This window comes from Hypomesus nipponensis, chromosome 28 (assembly GCF_054491055.1).
Source record: "Hypomesus nipponensis isolate SF chromosome 28, ASM5449105v1, whole genome shotgun sequence".
Classification (NCBI taxonomy): domain Eukaryota; kingdom Metazoa; phylum Chordata; class Actinopteri; order Osmeriformes; family Osmeridae; genus Hypomesus; species Hypomesus nipponensis.
The window spans coordinates 3,605,414-3,625,850 of record NC_140388.1 but is presented as its reverse complement, the minus strand read 5'-3'; the positions used below and the strand labels follow the sequence as shown (position 1 = coordinate 3,625,850).

General features: G+C 44.3%; 1 pseudogene; it reads left to right on the top strand.

Moving 5' to 3' along the window:
• Positions 1-11,793: 11,793 nt before the first annotated feature.
• LOC146219517 (uncharacterized) lies at positions 11,794-20,371 on the top strand (annotated as a pseudogene).
• The last annotated feature ends 66 nt before the right edge of the window (positions 20,372-20,437 follow it).

Genomic DNA, 20,437 nt, shown 5'->3' with positions numbered 1-20,437 from the left:
CTTGCGAAGGCTGTTGATTATCCCCCCTGACGTTTCTTGTGAGAGTAAAACCCCCATATTGTGATACTATTTAACTGCCCTGATTCCTGTATTCATGGTCCAGTCTTCTGAGATAATCAACTTGAGTGTATCAGACCCCCTGCACCTTATAGATCTATAATAAATACGTTGATTGTTGTCTTGAATTTGTTGCTTGTTGATTCACTTCATTGACTTGGTACATTCACAGCAATTGGGTACTATCTAATACGTCTTCACCAGACACTGGGGGGGCAGTGGGAGTGAGGTGACTGTCTCTCAGATGGAGAGAGGGATGGAGAGAGAGACAGTGGGAGAGAGGTGAGTGTCTGTGCCCTAAAAGCCCAGGCCGACTGGACATAATGACTACAGACCCGTCGCCCTGACCTCTGTGGTAATGAAGTCTTTTGAGCGCCTGGTGCTGGCACACCTTAAATCCATCACAGACCCTCTACTGGACCCCCTGCAGTTTGCCTACAGAGCCAACAGGTCTGTGGACGATGCAGTTAATATGGCCCTCCACTTCACCCTACAGCACCTGGACTCCCCAGCATCCTATGCCAGGATCCTGTTTGTGGACTTCAGCTCTGCCTTTAATACCATTCCCAGCTTAAGCAGTGCGTTAAGCTGGGAACACAAGTCTCTGATTCCCAGTCCATCAGCACTGGATCTCCCCAGGGCTGCGTCCTTTCTCCTCTACTCTTCTCCCTGTACACCAACAGCTGCACCTCCAGTCATCCGTCCGTGAAACTCCTGAAGTTTGCGGACGACACCACCCTCATTGGGCTCATTTCTGGTGGAGACGAGTCTGATTATAGGTGGGAAGCAGACAACCTGGTGACCTGGTGCAGCCAGAACAACCTAGAGCTCAATGCTCTCAAGACAGTGGAGATGGTTGTGGACTTCAGGAAGAACACAGCCCCACTCACCCCCATCACCCTGTGTGACTCCCCAGTCAACACTGTGGAGTCCTTCCGCTTCCTGGGCACTATCCTCTCCCAGGACCTCAAGTGGGAACTGAACATAAGCTCCCTCACCAAGAAAGCACAACTGAGGATGTACTTCCTGCGGCAGCTGAAGAAATCAACCTGCCATAGACAATGATGGTGCACTTCTGCACAGCCATCATTGAGTCCATCCTCACCTCCTCCATCACCACCTGGTACGCTGCTGCCACTGCCAAGGACAAGAGCAGGCTGCAGCGTATCATCCGCACTGCAGAGAAGGTGATTGGCTGCAATCTGCCTTCCCTCGACGACCTGCACACCTCGAGGACCCTGAGACGGGCGAAGAAGATTGTGGCTGACTCCTCCCACCCTGGACATTCCCTGTTTCAGTCACTCCCCTCCGGCAGAAGGCTGCGGTCCATCAGGACCAAAACCTCACGCCACACAAACAGTTTCTTCCCTTCCGCTGTTGGCCTCCTCAACAGGAGCTCACACTGACTGTTTAAAAAACTTTTTACATTTTGCACTACATTCAATTACTGTAATATTTGTATTTTATATTGTATTTTATATTGTGAATTGGCAACTTATATTTTTATTTTATTTTAACTGTATTACACTTAGTATTGCTAGTTTATGTATCCTTAGTATAGTTAGACCACATATTTAAATTTAACATTCCTATATGTTTACTGTATGCACCTTCCTGCCAAAGCAAATTCCTTGTCTGTGCAAACATTCATGGCGAATAAATCCCATTCTGATTCTGATTCTGATTCTGATTCTGTCTCTCAGATGGAGAGAGGGATGGAGAGAGAGACAGTGGGAGAGAGGTGAGTGTCTCTCAGATGGAGAGAGGGATGGAGAGAGAGACAGTGGGAGAGAGGTGAGTGTCTCTCAGATGGAGAGAGGGATGGAGAGAGAGACAGTAGGAGAGAGGTGAGTGTCTCTCAGATGGAGAGAGGGATGGAGAGAGAGACAGTAGGAGAGAGGTGAGTGTCTCTCAGAAGGAGAGAGGGATGGAGAGAGAGACAGTGGGAGAGAGGTGAGTGTCTCTCAGATGGAGAGAGAGACAGTGGGAGAGAGGTGAGTGTCTCTCAGATGGAGAGAGGGATGGAGAGAGAGACAGTGGGAGAGAGGTGAGTGTCTCTCAGATGGAGAGAGGGATGGAGAGAGAGACAGTGGGAGAGAGGTGAGTGTCTCTCAGATGGAGAGAGGGATGGAGAGAGAGACAGTAGGAGAGAGGTGAGTGTCTCTCAGAAGGAGAGAGGGATGGAGAGAGAGACAGTGGGAGAGAGGTGAGTGTCTCTCAGATGGAGAGAGAGACAGTGGGAGAGAGGTGAGTGTCTCTCAGATGGAGAGAGGGATGGAGAGAGAGACAGTGGGAGAGAGGTGAGTGTCTCTCAGAGCAGCCAGGGAAGCAGGTCTGTGGAGGACTCTAAGGGAGGGCTGGACCCTGAGCTGGCCACAGTCACATCCACCACACCAGGCAGTGCAGCCTCAACTGAATGTGTTCAACAACAACCTGATATTGCTGTGGAGGTGGTCGCCATGCTAATGTTATCAGCACTAACCACACAACCAGAAATCTGCTTCAGGAGTTCTACTTTTGTCCAGTAGATGTCAGTCTAAGAGTGTGTATTACTTGTAGGCTGTCTTTAGTAAGTAACTGTTCTAGATCTAAAGCAAAGCTGCTTGAGAACACACTGAATCATCAGTTTAGGTGTCATAGACAGAACAGAACCCCGTGATATTAATAATCATATCCTACTGAAATGTGAACATTAGCGCCATACATTACATATATATTCATCTAATTGTAGCGTCTTAGACATATGTTGTGGATTCATTCAAATCAACTATATAATGAAATAAAATGAAATAGATAATTACATTTCTTATGTGTGGTGTTTCCTGTGTGTTTGTCTCTTTTCAGCTCCTGCTCTCAGAATCAAGTTTCAGCTCCTCCTCCTGTTTCCTATTGGCTCATATAAGGAGGCGGGTCTGACGGAGGGGGGATATTTGTTTTCTAACCTGGAAGAACATGTGGAAAAAAGGTCCACCAGGACACGAAAAGGCATGAGCGGATAATCATTCCACATGACATCCCACCTACTCAACCACCAGAATTCTGAATCTGGACTCCAACTGACCCTCCAAAATGGAAAGAAGTTGAGAACGTGCAGATGGCGCAACGAAAGCCTCCAGGATAAAGATCAAGTGCAGCAAGTAAGGCAGGACATCGCTGACGGTCTTGAGAACGTCAACAAGACCCTACTGCCTGGGAAGCTCAAGCTTTGGTGCCTCCAGTTTGGACTTCTCCCCCGGGTAATGTGGCCACTCACCGTCTGTGAGGTCCCGATAACAACAGTGGAGAAGATGGAGCGAACCATCACCTCATACCTGAAGAAATGGCTGGGTGTCCCACCATGTCTGAGTAACATCGGCCTCTATGGCAAAGGGGTCCTTGAACTACCTCTTACAAGTCTAATGGAGGAAACAAGTGCTCTGAAGTAAGACTTCAGATGACATTGAAAGACTCCAAAGACCAGACCATTAGCAAGGCTGCACCTGCCCTACAAACTGGACGGAAATGGACATCATCCAAGGCTGTGCAGCGAGCAACATCAGCCCTGAGACACCCAGACATTGTGGGGAATATCCAGCATGGAAGAGGAGGCTTTGGCCTGGCAGCAAGCAGACCAACGTTCCATAAGGCAACAACATCTGAAGCAGGAAGCTGGTGGTCGAGGAGGAGCGCAGACAGGAGGAGACTACAAGAAGTGCAAAGGCTGTCTCTCCTGCTCAACAAGGGCAATGGACGCGGTGGGAAGGCCTGGAGAGGAGAAAGATCAACTGGAGTGAGCTTTGGCAAATGGAGGCAAGCAACATGAGCTTCATCAGAAGAGCTGTTCATGATGTGCTTCCATCACCAAAGAACCTCCATTCATGGTATGGCGAGGACCCGACCTGCCCCCTCTGCCCAGCTCCAGCGACTCTCAGGCATATCATGACAGGTTGCAAGACCAGCCTCTCACAAGGCCGCTACACCTGGAGGCACAGTCAGATCCTCGAGAGCCTGGCTGCTGCACTTGAGACCAAAAGGAGTGAGGAGCAACCAATTCATTACCTTCAAAAACAAGCAATCCTGTTAAAACGGCAACATTCATCCGGGAGGGACAGAAAAGGCCCAAGCATCCTCCTACGAAGCCAGACACTGGACACCTAGCCATGGCCCGGGACTGGAAGATGTCTGTCGATATTGGCCAGCAACTCATTTTCCCACCTGAGATTGTTCAACCTTAACAAGCAAAGCAGGTTCATGCAGGGGGACGCGAGACCGAGCGCGTCAGCAATCGTCATCACGCGTCCGGGCACACCCTCCTAATAGGGCGGGGTATATAGCAGGGATCCCAGCTCCTGCATTGCTAGTTCGACACAGACACTCTCGGTCTCCTGCGGCCTCCACCTCCCCGGCCTCCTCCCTTTTGTCTGGTTCTTCTTTCTCAGGGGGAATGCATCGCTGTTCTCTGCCCGGATGTCGAGACGCTGTCTCAGGAGACGGTGTCTCAGGAGACGGTGTCTCAGGAGACGGTGTCTCAGGAGACGGTGTCTCAGTCCTGAGACGGTGTCTCAGTCCTGAGACGGTGTCTCAGTCCTGAGACGGTGTCTCAGTCCTGAGACGGTGTCTCAGTCCTGAGACGGTGTCTCAGTCCTGAGACGGTGTCTCAGTCCTGAGACGGTGTCTCAGTCCTGAGACGGTGTCTCAGTCCTGAGACGGTGTCTCAGGAGACGGTGTCTCAGGAGACGGTGTCTCAGGAGACGGTGTCTCAGGAGACGGTGTCTCAGGAGACGGTGTCTCAGGAGACGGTGTCTCAGGAGACGGTGTCTCAGGAGACGGTGTCTCAGGAGACGGTGTCTCAGGAGACGGTGTCTCAGGAGACGGTGTCTCAGGAGACGGTGTCTCAGGAGACGGTGTCTCTGTTGGGTGCGGTAGGTAGCCGCTGCGAGCACAACCATACGCCAAATCAAATATTACAATGATGTATTGTAATGTGTGTAATAAAGTATCAAGTAACATAACATTACTGAGTCCTTCTGCCTGAACCTGGTGTTGTTCAACAGGATAGAAACTATGTGATGGGATGCAGGCCCATGGGCAGCTTCATGATCCTCTTTCCACTGTATGAAGGTGGAAACAAACAAACACAAAGCTCTATACAGGGTACAGGCATAAAGACAACAAGATCAACTCCAGCTATTCTCCTACCAAGTACAAATTCAACAAAAAACCCAGTCTTCATACAAACAGCTCTTTCTACATCATGGATCAGTTCCCTCTCCTGGGGCCGAAAAAAAGTGCAGCTTCTATGGGAGGCAAGTCGTGCTGATGGTTGTGATAGGGAAGGCTGCTGATTGGACCTGGGAAGAGACCGGACTGGACCAATCAGACGGCAAATTGGATTGAGTGAGAGTGAACAAACAAAACACAGACATCATACAGACCAGTACTAGAGACATGATGTCTGGTGACATAACGGTGTACTATGTGTGTGTGTATGTGTGCATGTGTGTGTATGCGGGTCTGTGTGTGTGTGTGTGTGTGTGTGTGTGTATGTACTGTGTGTGTACTGTGTGTGTGTGTGTACTGTGTGTGTACTGTGTATCTGTGTGTGTGTGCAGATGTCTCAGCAGGCTCTGGTCCAGGAGCTGCTGTGTCCAGAGGAGGGCCATGGCCAGGCTGCAGCTACTGAGGGCAGAGTACAGCAGTGCCCAGCTCAGCCTGCAGGAGGCGCTCAACCACAGCTTCCAGGAGCCTCAAACAACCTACAGACCAGGAGCAGCTACTGACACATCCTTATGGGCTCTTGTATACATGAATAATCATAATTTAAAAGTAAACGTAGACTCACTGGAGGTTGTGGGAGATGTCCATTCACCACACGTGTTAACCAAATCAATCAAATGTGTAAATGTCACACACTGAGTGTGTGATTCTTTGGATACCAGTAATTTAAAATTGATTCCACTGTCAAAACAGAAGAAAACTGAATACAAAAATGGTATAACGACACAGGGTGCACTACAACGATTTATTAATAATAGATCAAATTAAGTAAGAACGAGGCATAAAAAGTAAAAAAGTACCGTGGTGAACATGAAAGTCCAGGGTCTCTAAAATACATCAAACACAAATCCAGAGTAGCAGAGTTCTATGATGTGAGTAGCAGAGTTCTATGGATGTGAGCAGCAGAGTTCTATGGATGTGAGTAGCAGAGTTCTATAGATGTGAGTAGCAGAGCTCTATGGATGTGAGTAGCAGAGTTCTATGGATGTGAGTAGCAGAGCTCTATGGATGTGAGTAGCAGAGTTCTATGGCTGTGAGTAGCAGAGTGGTATGGATGTGAGTAGCAGAGTTGTATGGATGTGAGAAGCAGAGTTCTATGGATGTGAGTAGCAGAGTTGTATGGATGTGAGTAGCAGAGTTGTATGGATGTGAGTAGCAGAGTTCTATGATGTGAGTAGCAGAGTTCTATGGATGTGAGTAGCAGAGTTCTATGGATGTGAGTAGCAGCCGCGGGGGTTCCAGGGTCCGTCCTGCTGCTCTACTGCAGCCTCCTCCCTGGACCCGCTGAGGGCACTGAGAGAGAAGGGAGCGTCTTTAGTCACGGTCCACCTGCACACAGGGCTTCTTCACACCACTTCCACTCTTGCTCTTTCAGTCTCTTTCCTCTTCTTATCTGTGTTGGTCGGTGTTGATCTGATCTTTGCTCGACCTCCCGTCCTCCGTTTCCCGTCCGGGGGCTTGTCCTCTTTCTTTCTCTCCTGTTCCTTTCCTCCCTCTCCCCCCCACCTTCCCCCACACCTTCCCCCACCTCCTCCATATTGGTTGCACAGCCCCTCCTTCCTCTCTCTCTCCTCCGTTCTGTGTCTTCTTGTTCCCCCTTGTTCACCCCCGTCTCTTCTCGTCTCTCTCCTTTTAACACCATCTCCTGGCAGCTGTGGGGTGGGCTCCAATTTACACTGGGTGTTGACAAATCGCCTGGATCCAATTTAAAACATAGCAAAACTCTACACATGAATACAAACACACTGACACAAACTCCATAGTAAACACATCAAACCAAGAAAACCAACTGTTGAATATCTAGAACTAAACAAAACCCAAACAAAAGAATAAACATGCACATATAAAGATCAAGCAGCAGACATCCTATTCAAACCATTGTCCCACTTGGACATCGTCTCTCTCCTGATGATTCCCCTCTCTGCAGGACCCAGACATGTGGCTCTGGACGGTCACCTGCACTACCAGACTGGGGAGCACAGGAAGGCTCAGGAGGGCTATGAGAGGACCCTGGACTTAGTGGTGGACGCCTCAGACACACATCCCATCTACCTGCACCTGGGCTCCATCTACCTGGAGGAGGCCAGGGGGAGATGGGCGGGGTCACACCACTGGACCACTTGTCCTCTCTAACAGTCAGTCAGCGTGGAGGAGACTGACAACAGTCATTTGCAAATGTTAAGAGCAATCTGTTCTCCTGCTCTGGCAGTCATCAGTGTATAAAATATAGATCAGTGGAGAATGGACACATCCCTGAGGAGACCCTGTAGATGAGGACCAGACCTCAAACAAACAACCATCCACCTTTACTCTGAATTCTGTCTGTCAACAATCAAGGATCCAACCCACAACACTAGAACCAAACCACAGAAGCCATCTTCTTCAGTGGCAACCCCTATACTCTGGAATGATCTCTGTCTCTAGTCTCTCTCCAGGGGGCCTTCAGAACGTGTTTATTTCCCCCAGCTTTTAATGAATTGCATTATACATTTGACCTTGTCAGTTTCTCTTATCCTGTCTTTGTTGGTGTTAAACGCTTGTTGTATTCTCAGCTGTTGTATGTGATCTTATTTCTGTAACTCCATGTACAGCACTTTGGTAGTTAGTTTTTCACAATTGTTAACACACAAAAAGTAAAACTTTGGCACCATTTTCACAACCTTAACGTCATGTACCAATTGCTCGACCCAATTTATCACTACTTTACACTCCCTTATCTGCATTAGACTCTGACTTTCCTTGTTTACACACTGATGTCAATTACACATCACCTTGTTATCAAAACACTACACACAATGTTCAGTTATTGTGCAATAATAATACACTTCTCAAGTAAAGTCTCAAAGCATCAACCTACAACACACAACTATTCAAATCTCTAAACACTCAGGTCTGGTGAGCAATTTGCGATCAGGACTGCAGCATAAAACGGGCCTTGAGCCTCTGTTTTGTTTGGTGAACAAAGGAAAACTTAAAACATATCAACAACCAGAGAAGGAGGGGTGTAACAGTGAGAGGAGGAAGAGGACAAGGAAGAGGAAAAGGAAGAGGACAAGGAAAGGAACAAGGAAGGGGACAAGGAAGAGGACAAAGGAAGAGGATAACAAGGAGGAGGAAGAGGAGAAGCAGAATGAGGTGGAGGAGAAAGAAGAAGGAGAACGGTGATCTCTAATGAGATTCGTGCCACTGTGGTTGACCATGTGCTCAACCATGGTTTGAGCATGAGGAAGGCTGGCCAGAGGGTCCAACCAAATCTCAACCGCTTCACAGTTGCTGCCATCATTAGAAACTTTAGAATGAAGAACAGGTATGAACTATTTTTGCCTTGTGTACTGAAATATTGCATATCAATAGAATACAGTGTGCTCACTGTATTTGTATTTTGCAGGACTGAAAGAGAACCACGACCATGCCACATTCAGAAACATCCAGACCGTTACCCTCTGTACACTGTACCGTGTTCTCCGCAGGAATGCCTTGCGGATGAAACAAGTGTACAGGGTCCCATTCGACCGGAACACATCAAGGAGTTACAGCAAGAGTTTGTAAGTCCCATACGCTCAGCACTGACACACACATGTATTGCACCTGTAATGTGTCTCACTGTACCCCACTGTGTTGACCCATCTGTGTCCATACTATACAGTAACTTGCATTATCATGCTGTCTGTTCCAGCAGATCCAGGATCATGACACAGCTAATGATCTATATGAATACATATTCATTGATGAGGTTGGATTCAACCTGGTGAAAAGGAGGCGCCTGGGCAGAAATGTCATTGGCTAGTACACCATTGTTGAGGTCCCCGCTGAGGGTGGTGGGAACATCACTTTGTGTGCTGCAATGGGTTGAGCAGGCCCGCTGACTGTACTGTACTGTTCAAAAAATAAAACTTTTTTTGCTGCATATGTGTGCTGTTTTATGTTTGACTATGAAAAAATGTGGCCTACACTGAGACATTTTACAAAAGTTGAAATGGCTCATTCTCCAGAGTCAGTCATTCATATGGTGTGTTCCATTTTGAGAATTGTGTTTTCAATTTTGCACCACTGTGTGGTGTGAATGCTTGGTAGTGTGCAGCAAATTCTTTTTGTGTGTACTGTTATGAATGGTGTGTGTGTTTCATTTGAAAATATGGCTTTGTGTACCAAATGAGAACACAAGTTCCATTTTGTGAACAGGTGAGATATTTGATGGCAAAGAGTCCTCTTGCAAAGGGAGTGTCAGGTTTAGCACGTTGTGCGTGAGGTTTGCAGTTTTGTGTTTGCAGTTTTGAGAAAGACATTATTGTTGTGAGAAACGTGTGTTAACAATTGTGAAAAACTGTAATCAAGGTTTATTTGGAATCAATGTTTATTTGGAATGCCCCCAAATTAATACGTTTTAACTCAAAAACATTAGGCTACATTATTATGGAATATTAAAGCCTTAAATCAAAGATATTGAGGAAACACAAATCAACATGTATGTTTTAACTGATTTATTAGCTATTGGTTAATCAATAATAAACAAAACAAAACCGAAGATGGACAACTTGGTCAGCTAATAGTAGAAGAATGTGAAACAAGTTTGAAGTTTGTATGGTCGATTTTGACAAAGATATTGAAGAAACACTGAACATTGTGTGTATTCCAATGTTTGTTAGGTTTTTCGACATTCAGACTGTCTCTTTTACCCCGGTCGCCAAATTTGACACGGAGCCTGAACGGAGGTACAAATATGAATGTCTGTTGAATCTCAGATATAAAACAGATTGCACCAATTGGTCTCAGCACATTGGGGACTCTGCATTTTTATATGTTTTACAGAAGTCTGTTATTCTCAGCATTTGATGTCCATTGTGCTCATGAGTATGTGTAATATTCAGGATTGTAATAATAATTCAAATTGTATGTTAACTAACTTGTTTCTTAAGTTTAATACTGTGCTCTATCGCTTTGTAAATTTACGTTACATACACTATGTACATAGTGGATAGAATCTTAACATTGGAGGCCAATTTTATTCAAAATTACCGACCATTTAGGATTACTTAGATGGGCCTTTACTGTGAATAAATTCACCCATACAAGTATTATAGAAAAAGATTTGCTCAATTGGATAGCAAAATAGTCAGACACTATATCAATACTGTCCAAAACAAACCATCCTGAATAATGTTGCTGATGACCCTGATCCATTGTATAGTATGGTCACACATTCTCTGTATTTACATTCGCAAGTCAAGGGTCATGAGACTGAATGGTTGTAAAACAAAGGGTTGATATTCCTATTTACCAGAACAGAATAAGAATTGAGTTTAATCGCCAAGTGAGTGGTCACATTTGTGACCAAATGTGAGTGGAGTTTACTTCGGTGGGCAGGTGCAAACAGTGATCATTTAAACAAAATGAACAAAAAGAAAATGTAGAGAATGTACAACAAAATACAATAAAGATGATTGCCTGATAACGGGGCAGTTTCCACATATCTCTCCTACCTCACTGGAATATTCTCATACAAACTGTATTTTTCTCTCCAAGTTAGTTTAGATTTGAGATCATTAGACTATTGCATAACATGTGTCTGCAATATAAACTTAGATAAAGTTCCGCTTTGTTTGGGTTTAATGAACGTCTTCAGATGTGCAATTTGTACAAACTTGATGCGTGCATGAAAAAAAGGGTGGATATTGTTTTTCGGAAAATTACGTTAACAATATAATTACAGAATAAGGAGTGAGTCAGGTAGATCAAGGGTTGCAGTCTACAGAGGTGGGAACCGATACGGTAATATTTCAGATTAGTAATGTGTGTTGTGTGTCTCATGGTATACTGTTTTGTGAACTTTTATTTTACCACTCCCGTGGGCAGCGTAAATATAGTTTGCTGTGTTTTGTATTGCAGCAGTGGAGTCACTAAGCTGAGAGCTCAAAAACCTTTCTACGTTGTAATTCTCCCTTTTTTCAAACAGAAAATGAGAAACGCAATATAGGTTGGATTGAAAATGTTGCAATTAATATCCAAAGTCTCAAAATAAAAAGTGTATTGATAATTTGCATTTAATTCTTATTGTGAAGTAACTTATCCTATGTTATTATTTTTAAAGAAAATTAAATTACTATGAAGACTAGTTGTATGCCAGAGATTATGTTTTTATCATAGTGTTACATGTTTCTGCATACAAAATAAACCTGAGTAACATACACCTCTCGCCAAATCACCACCATTACATATGCAGAGTGGACATTAAGAAAACCAACCAGAAAGAGCAGTAACCACAGCAGAAATAAGCTTCTAGTGACTAGATCCAAGACGGGATCCAGAGAGACCAAATAGAAAACAAAGTAAAACCAGAGTTAGGGAGACACATCACTGTGAAGAGCATTTCCTCATCCAGTAGCCTCAAGAAGCACATGATGATTCACACTGGAGAGAAAGCCCCACAGCTGTGACCTCTGTGGTAAAACATTTAGACAGGCTTACCATTTCACAGCTCACCGCAGGATCCACACTAGAGAGAAGCCCTACAGTTGTGAATGTTGTGATAAAGCCTTCTCCACCTCAGATGGGTTGAAGAAACACAGCAGGATCCACACTGGAGAGAAGCCCCGTGACCTTTGTGGTAAAACCTTTAGCAAGGCTGGTACTCTCAACATTCACTGCAGGATCCACACTGGAGAGAAGCCCTAGAGCTGTGAGCTCTGTGGTAAAACCTTTAGCCGTGCTGGTATTCTCAAAGTTCATCACAGCATCCACACTGAAGAAAAACCCTACAGCTGTGACCTCTGTGGTAAAACCTTTAGACAGGCTGGCCAGTTCCCAGCTCACAGCAGGATACACACAGGAGAGAAGCCCTACAACTGTGACCTCTGTGGTAAAACCTTTAGCCAGAATGGCCATTTCACAGCGCACTGAAGGATCCCACTGGAGAGAAACCCTACAGCTGTGACCTCTGTGGTAAAACCTTTAGCCAGGCTGGTACTCTCAACCCTCACTGCAGGATCCACACTGAAGAGAATCCCTACAGCTGCCCACACTGTGACTACTCCAGGAAAACAAATGGCAATCTGAAGAGTCACCTGCGTATCCACAATAGAAACAACCCAAAGCAGTGATGTCTGGGGCCAAGCTGTCCCATCAGTCACCAGTTCTGTATGACACACAGTTGAACTAATGGCCTACACTTACTGGGACAGCAGATGCAGTAACGCACCATGAACATTTCCTGTGATAATAGACTTGGTAGTTCTGATGTCGAGTGTGACTTTGTCTCTCATCAAGTGATCATTTGCTATGTTTTTTTAGGACCATACTGAATATATTTCAGACAATACTGACTTATGTTCTGTCTGTATGTACTCAAACTATATTGACGTCCGCTTGTTTTATGAACTTTCTTTCTGATTTTCTTTCTCCATACACTAGTTGTTATTTTGGATAAAATCGGCTAGTAAATTGATATTCATTGCTTCACGTTAATACATCATTATCACTTGGTTTCACTTGGCCTTGGTTTCTGTTAGCTTTGTTGGTAAGTGTAAAGCCTTTTGTCAAACGGATTTGAAAAGTGATATACAAATAAAGTTGTCTGAAATACCTTCTCTGTCTTGGTTGATTTGGTTTTTGACAGTTTACCTAAATATGTGTCAAATACAGGGTTGTAATAATAATTAAAAACCTATCGCAACAAACTTGTTTCTTGCGTTTAATACTGTGCTTTATCGCTTTGTACATTTACGTTACAATAGTGGATAGGATCCTAACATTGAAAGACCAGAACTGTTTTTTTTCCTTCTAAATAACACACCATTTAGGATTACTTAGATGGGCTTGTAGATGTGAAGGAATTCCACTTTACACTTCAAGTATCATGATAAAATAATTGCTCGTTTGGATACCAAAATAGTCAGTAGCTATTTCAATCATTACTTGTCCTAAACAAACATCCTGAATAATGTTGCTGACGACCAGTCCAATGCACACTGATCTTCATCCATTGTAGAGTATGGACACACATTCTCTGTGTTTACATTCGCAAGTCAAGGGTCATGAGACTGAATGGTTGTAAAACAAAGGGGTTAATTGTCCTGATGATTGCCTAATAACAGGGCAGTTCACAAATTTCTCTCCTTCCTCACTGGAATTTTCTCATACATACTTTATTTTACCTTCCAAGTTAGTTTAGATTTGATCTTATTAAACTATTGCATAACCTTCTGTTTGTCTATTATATGAAATTTGATAAAGTTCCTCTGTGTTTGTGAGCGGCATAAAGAAAGTTTGCTGTGTTTTATTGCTGCAGTGGGGTTAATATAAGTTCAGAGCGTAACACCTTCCAAAATGTATTTTAAAGGTTAGAATTCTCAGACTTAAATAGAAATAATTAGCTATAAAGGATATTGTTACATGATTTGTAACTTTGCAAATCCAATCCAAAGTCTCCAAATCCAAAGTAGATGCTTATTGTTTAGCAATTAATCCTATATTACTATTTTGAAGAAAATCACATTACTATAAGGAGGAGTTCTATGGCAGAGATTAGGTTTTTATCAAAGTGTTGTGTGTTTCTACAGACAAAAGAAACCTGAGAAATATACACCTCTCACCAAATCATCACCGTTATATATGCAGGGAGTCAGATGGCTGAGCGGTGAGGGTGCTAGTAATCTGAAGGTTACCAGTTGGATTCCCATTTTTCCTCCAGATCCCACATTGGCCAATCACACTTGATTGTGGGAGGAGACTAGACAGAGAAGACAATTTATGGATCCAGAGAGACTCAACCAGAGATACTACAGAGAGAGACTCAACCAGAGACAACAGTTCCCCGAGAGATGATGAACCAGAAAGAGCAGTAACCAGAGAGCAACAAGATTCTAGAGACTGGATCAAAGACAGGATACAGAGAGACTAAACAGAGAACAAAAATAGGTCTGAGTTATGGAGAAACATCACTGTGACACCTGTGGGAAGAGCATTTCCTCACCCAGTAACCTCAAAAAGCACATGATGATCCACACTGGTGAAAAGCCCTACAGCTGTGACCTCTGTGGAAACACTTTTAGCCAGGCTAGTACTCTCAACGTTCACCGCAGGATCCACACTGGAGAGAAGCCCTACAGCTGTGACCTCTGTGGTATAACCTTTAGCAAGGCTAGTAATCTCAACGTTCACCGCAGGATCCACATTGGAGAGAAGCCCTACAGCTGTGACCTCTGTGGAAAAACTTTTAGCCAGGCTAATACTCTCAACGTTCACTGCCGGATTCACAATGGAGAGAAGCCCTACAGCTGTGACCTCTGTGGAAAAACTTTTAGCCAGGCTAGTACTCTCAACGTTCACTGCCGGATCCACACTGGAGAGAAGCCCTACAGCTGTGACCTCTGTGGTAAAACCTTTAGCCATGCTAATACTCTTAACATGCACTGCAGAATTCACACTGAAGAGAAGCCCTATAGCTGTGACCTCTGTGGCAAAACCTTTAGCCAGGCTGGTACTCTCAACAATCACCGCATGATCCACACTAGAGAGAAGCCATACAGCTGTGACCTCTGTGGTAAAACCTTTGCACGGGTTAACAGTTTCAGAAGTCACCGCAGGATCCACACTGGAGAAAAGCCATACAGATGTGACCTCTGTGGAAAAGCCTTCAGCCGGGCTGATAGTCTTAACGTTCACCGCAGGATCCACACTGGAGAGAAGCCCTACAGCTGTGACCTCTGTGGTAAAACCTTTAGCCATGCTAATACTTTTAACATGCACTGCAGAATCCACACTGAAGAGAAGCCCTACAGCTGTGACCTCTAGGGCAAAACCTTTAGCCAGGCTGGTACTCTCAACAATCACCGCATGATCCACACTAGAGAGAAGCCATACAGCTGTGACCTCTGTGGTAAAACCTTTGCTCGGGTTGACAGTTTCAGAAGTCACCGCAGGATCCACACTGGAGAAAAGCCATACAGATGTGACCTCTGTGGTAAATCCTTTAGCCGGGCTGGTACTATCAACGCTCACCGTAGGATCCACACAAGAGAAAAGCCCTACAGGTGTGACCTCTGTGGTAAAACCTTTAGCCGGGCTAGTCTCAACCTTCACTGCAGTATACACACTGGAGAGAAGCCCTACAGCTGCCCGTACTCTGACTACTCAGGTAAAACAAATGGCAATCTGAAGAGTCACCTGCGTATCCACAATAGAAAAAACCCAAAGCAGTGATGTCTGAGGCCAAGCTGTCCCAGCAGTCACCACCTGAGAGAACTTCTGTATAACCCACATCTGGAAGAACTACTGGCCTACACCAACCGAGACAGCACATGCAGTAACACCAGATCTACAGTCCAACATGACTGCACACAAACAGGAATGATAGAGGGAAAGTTGTCAGACTTGGCAGAAACCTGGTCAATTCTGGCTAACACCTTCCTGTTCTGAAGTATTTTGAATTCAAGCACATGGAATATTCCGTTGTCGTTTAAAAGGATGTGGTATAGTAAAGTTGTTTAGGGGCATGTGTGTTGTTCAGAACACAAAAAATATTGACAAAAATAAGAATGTGTTAGCGTTTCCTGTGATAATAGACTTGGTGGTTCTGATGTCGAGGGTTACTTTGTCTCTCATCAAGTGATCATTTGCTATGGTTTTTTAGGAACATCCTGAATATATTTCAGATGTCTATTGTGCTCATGAGTATGTGTCATATTCAGGATTGTTATAATAATTCAAAACGTATCTCAACAAACTTGTTTCTTAAGTTTAATACTGTACGTTATCGTTTTGTACATTTACGTTACAATAGTGGATAGGATCCTGATTGGAAGACCAAAACAGGTTGTTCCAAATAACACACCATTTAGACTTACTTATATGGGCTTGAAGATGTGAAGGAGTTCACCTTTACACTTTGAGTATCATACAAAACAATTTGCTTGATTGGATACCAATATAGTCAGAGGTTATTTCAATAATTACTTGTCCTAAACAAACATCCTGAAGAATGTTGCTGATGACCAGTCCAATGCACACTGATCTTCATCTATTGTAGAGTATGGACACACATTTTCTGTATTTACATTTGCACGTCAAGGGTCCTGAGGCTGAATGGTTGTAAAACAAAGGAGTTACTTGTCTCATTTACCAGATGATAGCCATATAACAGGGCAGTTTACATAATTATCTCCTACCTCACTGGGATGTTCTCCTACAAACTGTATTTTACCCTCCAAGTTAGTTCAGATGTGATCTCTTTACACTATTGCATAACCTGCCGTGTGTCTATAATATAAACTTAAATAAAGTTCCACGTTGTTTGGCTTCAATGAACTTTTTCAGATGTGCAATTTGCATCCAGGAGAGAAATGACTCACAAAGAAGTGGAAACTATGAAAGTTTTCATATTTGAGTCAAGTTCCTCTAAGAATACAAAATGTCACATTAATCAACTGTCTATGGGTGGCTGTAGACACACATCTTGGAGACACACACAAGAAAGGGCCTGGCCATATTCCTCAGAGCAAGAACAGACTTCTCCAGGGGTGCATACTGTTAGACGAAGAAATAGGTGACGCCGTTTAATACAATCTAGACAATCATTTCAGTAAGTAGCAACATTCCATGTACTTAAAGAGATCTTGTTATTTAAGCTGACACATAGGGTACATGAACCATTTTTTACAATATAATTACACCTCCCACTCCCTTTGAAGGTCATATTAGCTGCAAACACACAACAGAGGAACAGTTTTGGTAAAGTGCAACAGTTTCCATTAAAGCTGTGACAAAGGCTAATACATTTCACCTAGAGTGACAGTAAGAATGCTTTGCTGGAAAAGAGGGGAGGATGCACTGATGTTACATGTCACCGCGCATTATGTACTGTACCAGCAGACTTGAACCTACCTAATATGGTCACACAAAAGCATCAGAGACGCGAAAAGTGATATTATCCTACTTCATGAACATCACTCGTTAAATTGAACTCTAAAATGTCCACAGCCACGCGGAGAGAGTAGCTTACCTTAAATCATTCTGTGTTATAGACCAATACACTTCATAAACTTCTTATTACATTTAAAACACAAACTGTACAGCACCCGCCAAGTCCTGGTTATTCACTTGCTCCATTGAAGTCGACTTTGCCATCTCATCTACTGGCAACTCTGGGGAGAGTTCAGAGAAACTGCCTCAATAGCCCCTTACACTGACTAGGGGACTGAAGGCCATGTAAGATGCTTCACCCATCCCCCAGACCCAGCTAAAACCCTCTGGCTCTTAGCTAGGTATCATAAAACAACCATAAATTCAATTCAATATTTATTTGTCATTGTCATAGAAAACAATGAAATTCTGTTTATAGCATTCAAAGACTGCATAGTTTGACATAAAAGTGTAATACAAAGTGCAATATCCCCCCAATAAACTTAAACATAAATAACCCTTGTGTAAACCTTAGCACAATCAATACACATAACAGTAACAATAACAATATTCAGTATTAGCAGCATTTTGAAGGGCTTTAACAACATGGACGACCTAGCAGAACATAACAACGGCGGGAACAGTCAAGAGATGTAGAGTATTTTGTCATTTGTGCAACAATACAAAACTGTTCAGAAGCCTCACAGCCTGTGGGTACAGACTGTTGGTCAGTCTTGATGTTTTGGCCCGTATGGACCTGTATTTTCTACCTGAGGGCAGCAGGTGGAACAGATGGTGAGCTGGGTGGTGACGGTCCCGCAGGATGTTGTGCATTCTCCTCAGACAGCGGGTGGCGTAGACGGTACTGATCTCGGGGAGAGTCGTCCCAATGATTCTCCCCGCAGTTTTTACCACCCGTTGGAGTGCCTGCTGTTCAGCCTTAGTGCAGCTGTAAAACCACACTAAGAAACCATTAGTTAAAACGCTGCTGATGGCACAGTTTTAAAAGTTTGCCATCAGTGGTTTTTGGCCGGATGGTGTTCAAAGCCGAAGAGTAGTCCACAAAGAGGAGCCGTGCATAGGTGTTCTTCTGCTCAAGGTGCTCCAGTAGTGTGTGGAGCACAATGGAAATTGCATCCTCAGTTGATCTGTTCTCCCACCGGCTTCAGGGAGTTCAACAGGCGATAATAAAGAGTTAGGACTCAAAGCAGACAGGGGCCAGGAAGAGTTGGCAGTTCTGAGACTATTATGTTCGTGCATATTTCAAATAGTGAGGTTGCTGTGGGTTCCAGAGTGGTAAACATGGCTCCCTAGGACATTTTATTTTACAGCTCTTGTGAGCAACATAAAGATGTTCTGTATTGCTGCAGTGGAGTCAATATACGTCGAGTTCTAAAAAACCTTATGTAAATTATTTTCTAGGTTGTAATTCTCTGTTTTTAAATAGAAAATGAGACACGCAAAGAGAATATTATTATTGGATTCAAAACTTTACAATGTCTATCCAAAATAGAACACGTTTTTTTAATTTGCATGAAATGCTTGTGTAATAACTAATCCTATGATATTATCGTGAAGAAAATGAAATTATTAGAAGGAGGAGTTATCTGCCAGAGATTACATTTTTGTCACAGTGTTACATGTTTCTGCAGACAAAATAAACCTGAGTAATATACACCTCTCACAAAATGATCACCATTTCATATGCAGAGAGGCCATTAAGACAGAAAAAGGATTTCCTTTATATGCAAAATCTGAGTTGTCATGAACTTGTAGCTGTTTCCTCCAGATCCCCCATTGGCCAACCATACTTGATCGTGGGAGGAGACAGAGAAGACATCTTATGGCTCCAGAAAGACTCAACCAGAGAGACTACAGAGAGAGACTCAACCAGAGATAGCAGTTCCTAGAGAGAGGATCAACCAGAAAGAGCAGTAACCAGAGAGAAACAAGCTTCTAGAGCTTGATCCAAGACAGGATCGTGAGACCAGACAGAACAAAGAGAGGCCAGAGTTATGGAGACACATCCCTGTGACACCTGTGGGAAGAGCCTTTCCTCATCCAGTAGCCTCAAGAAGCACATGATGATCCACACTGGTGAGAAGCCCTACAGCTGTGACCTCTGTGGTAAAACCTTTAGGGAGGCTGGTACTCTCAACATTCACTGCAGGATTCACACTGGAGAGAAGCCCTACCGCTGTGACCTCTGTGGTAAAACCTTTAGCCTGGCTAGTACTCTCAACCTTCACCGCAGGATCCACACTGGAGAGAAGCCCTACAGCTGTGACCTCTGTGGTAAAACCTTTAGCCTGGCTAGTACTCTCAACCTTCACCGCAGGATCCACACTGGAGAGAAGCCCTACAGCTGTGACCTCTGTGGTAAAACCTTCAGCCAGGCTGGTACTCTCAACATTCACTGCAGGATCCACACTGGAGAGAAGCCCTACAGCTGTGACATCTGTGGTACAGCCTTTGGACGGCTTGAGAGTTTCAGAGTTCACAGCTGGATCCATACTAAGGAAAAACCCTACACCTGTGACCTCTGTGATAAAACCTTTAGCAGTGCTTCTAATTTCAGAGTGCACAGCATGATCCACACTGGGGAAAAGCCCCACAGCTGTGAAAGCTATGATAAAGCCTTCTCTACCTCAGGTGCTTTGAAGAAACACAGCAGGATCCACACTGGACAGAAGACCCACAGCTGTGAGCTCTGTGGTAAAACTTTTAGCAATGCTGGGATTGTCAACGTTTTACCGCAGGATCCACACTGGCGAAAAACCCTACAGCTGTGACATCTGTGGTAAAACCTTTAGCCAGGCTGGCAATTTCACAGCTCACCGCAGGATCCACACTGGAGAGAAGCCCTATAGCTGTGACCTCTGTGGTAAAACCTTTAGCGAGGCTGGTACTCTCAACGTTCACCGCAGAATCCACACTGGAGAGAAGCCCTACAGGTGTGACCTCTGTGGTAAAACCTTTAGCCAGACTGGCCATTTCACAGCTCACCGCAGGATCCACACAGGAGAGAAGCCCTACAACTGCCCAAACTGTGACTACTCCGGTAAAACAAATGGCAATCTGAAGAGTCATCTGCGTATCCACAACAGAAAACATCCAAAGCAGTGATGTCTGGGGCCAAGCTGTCCCAGCAGTCACCACCTGAGAGAACTTCTGTATGAACCACAGCTGGAAGAACTACTGGCCTACAACTACTGGGACAGCACATGCA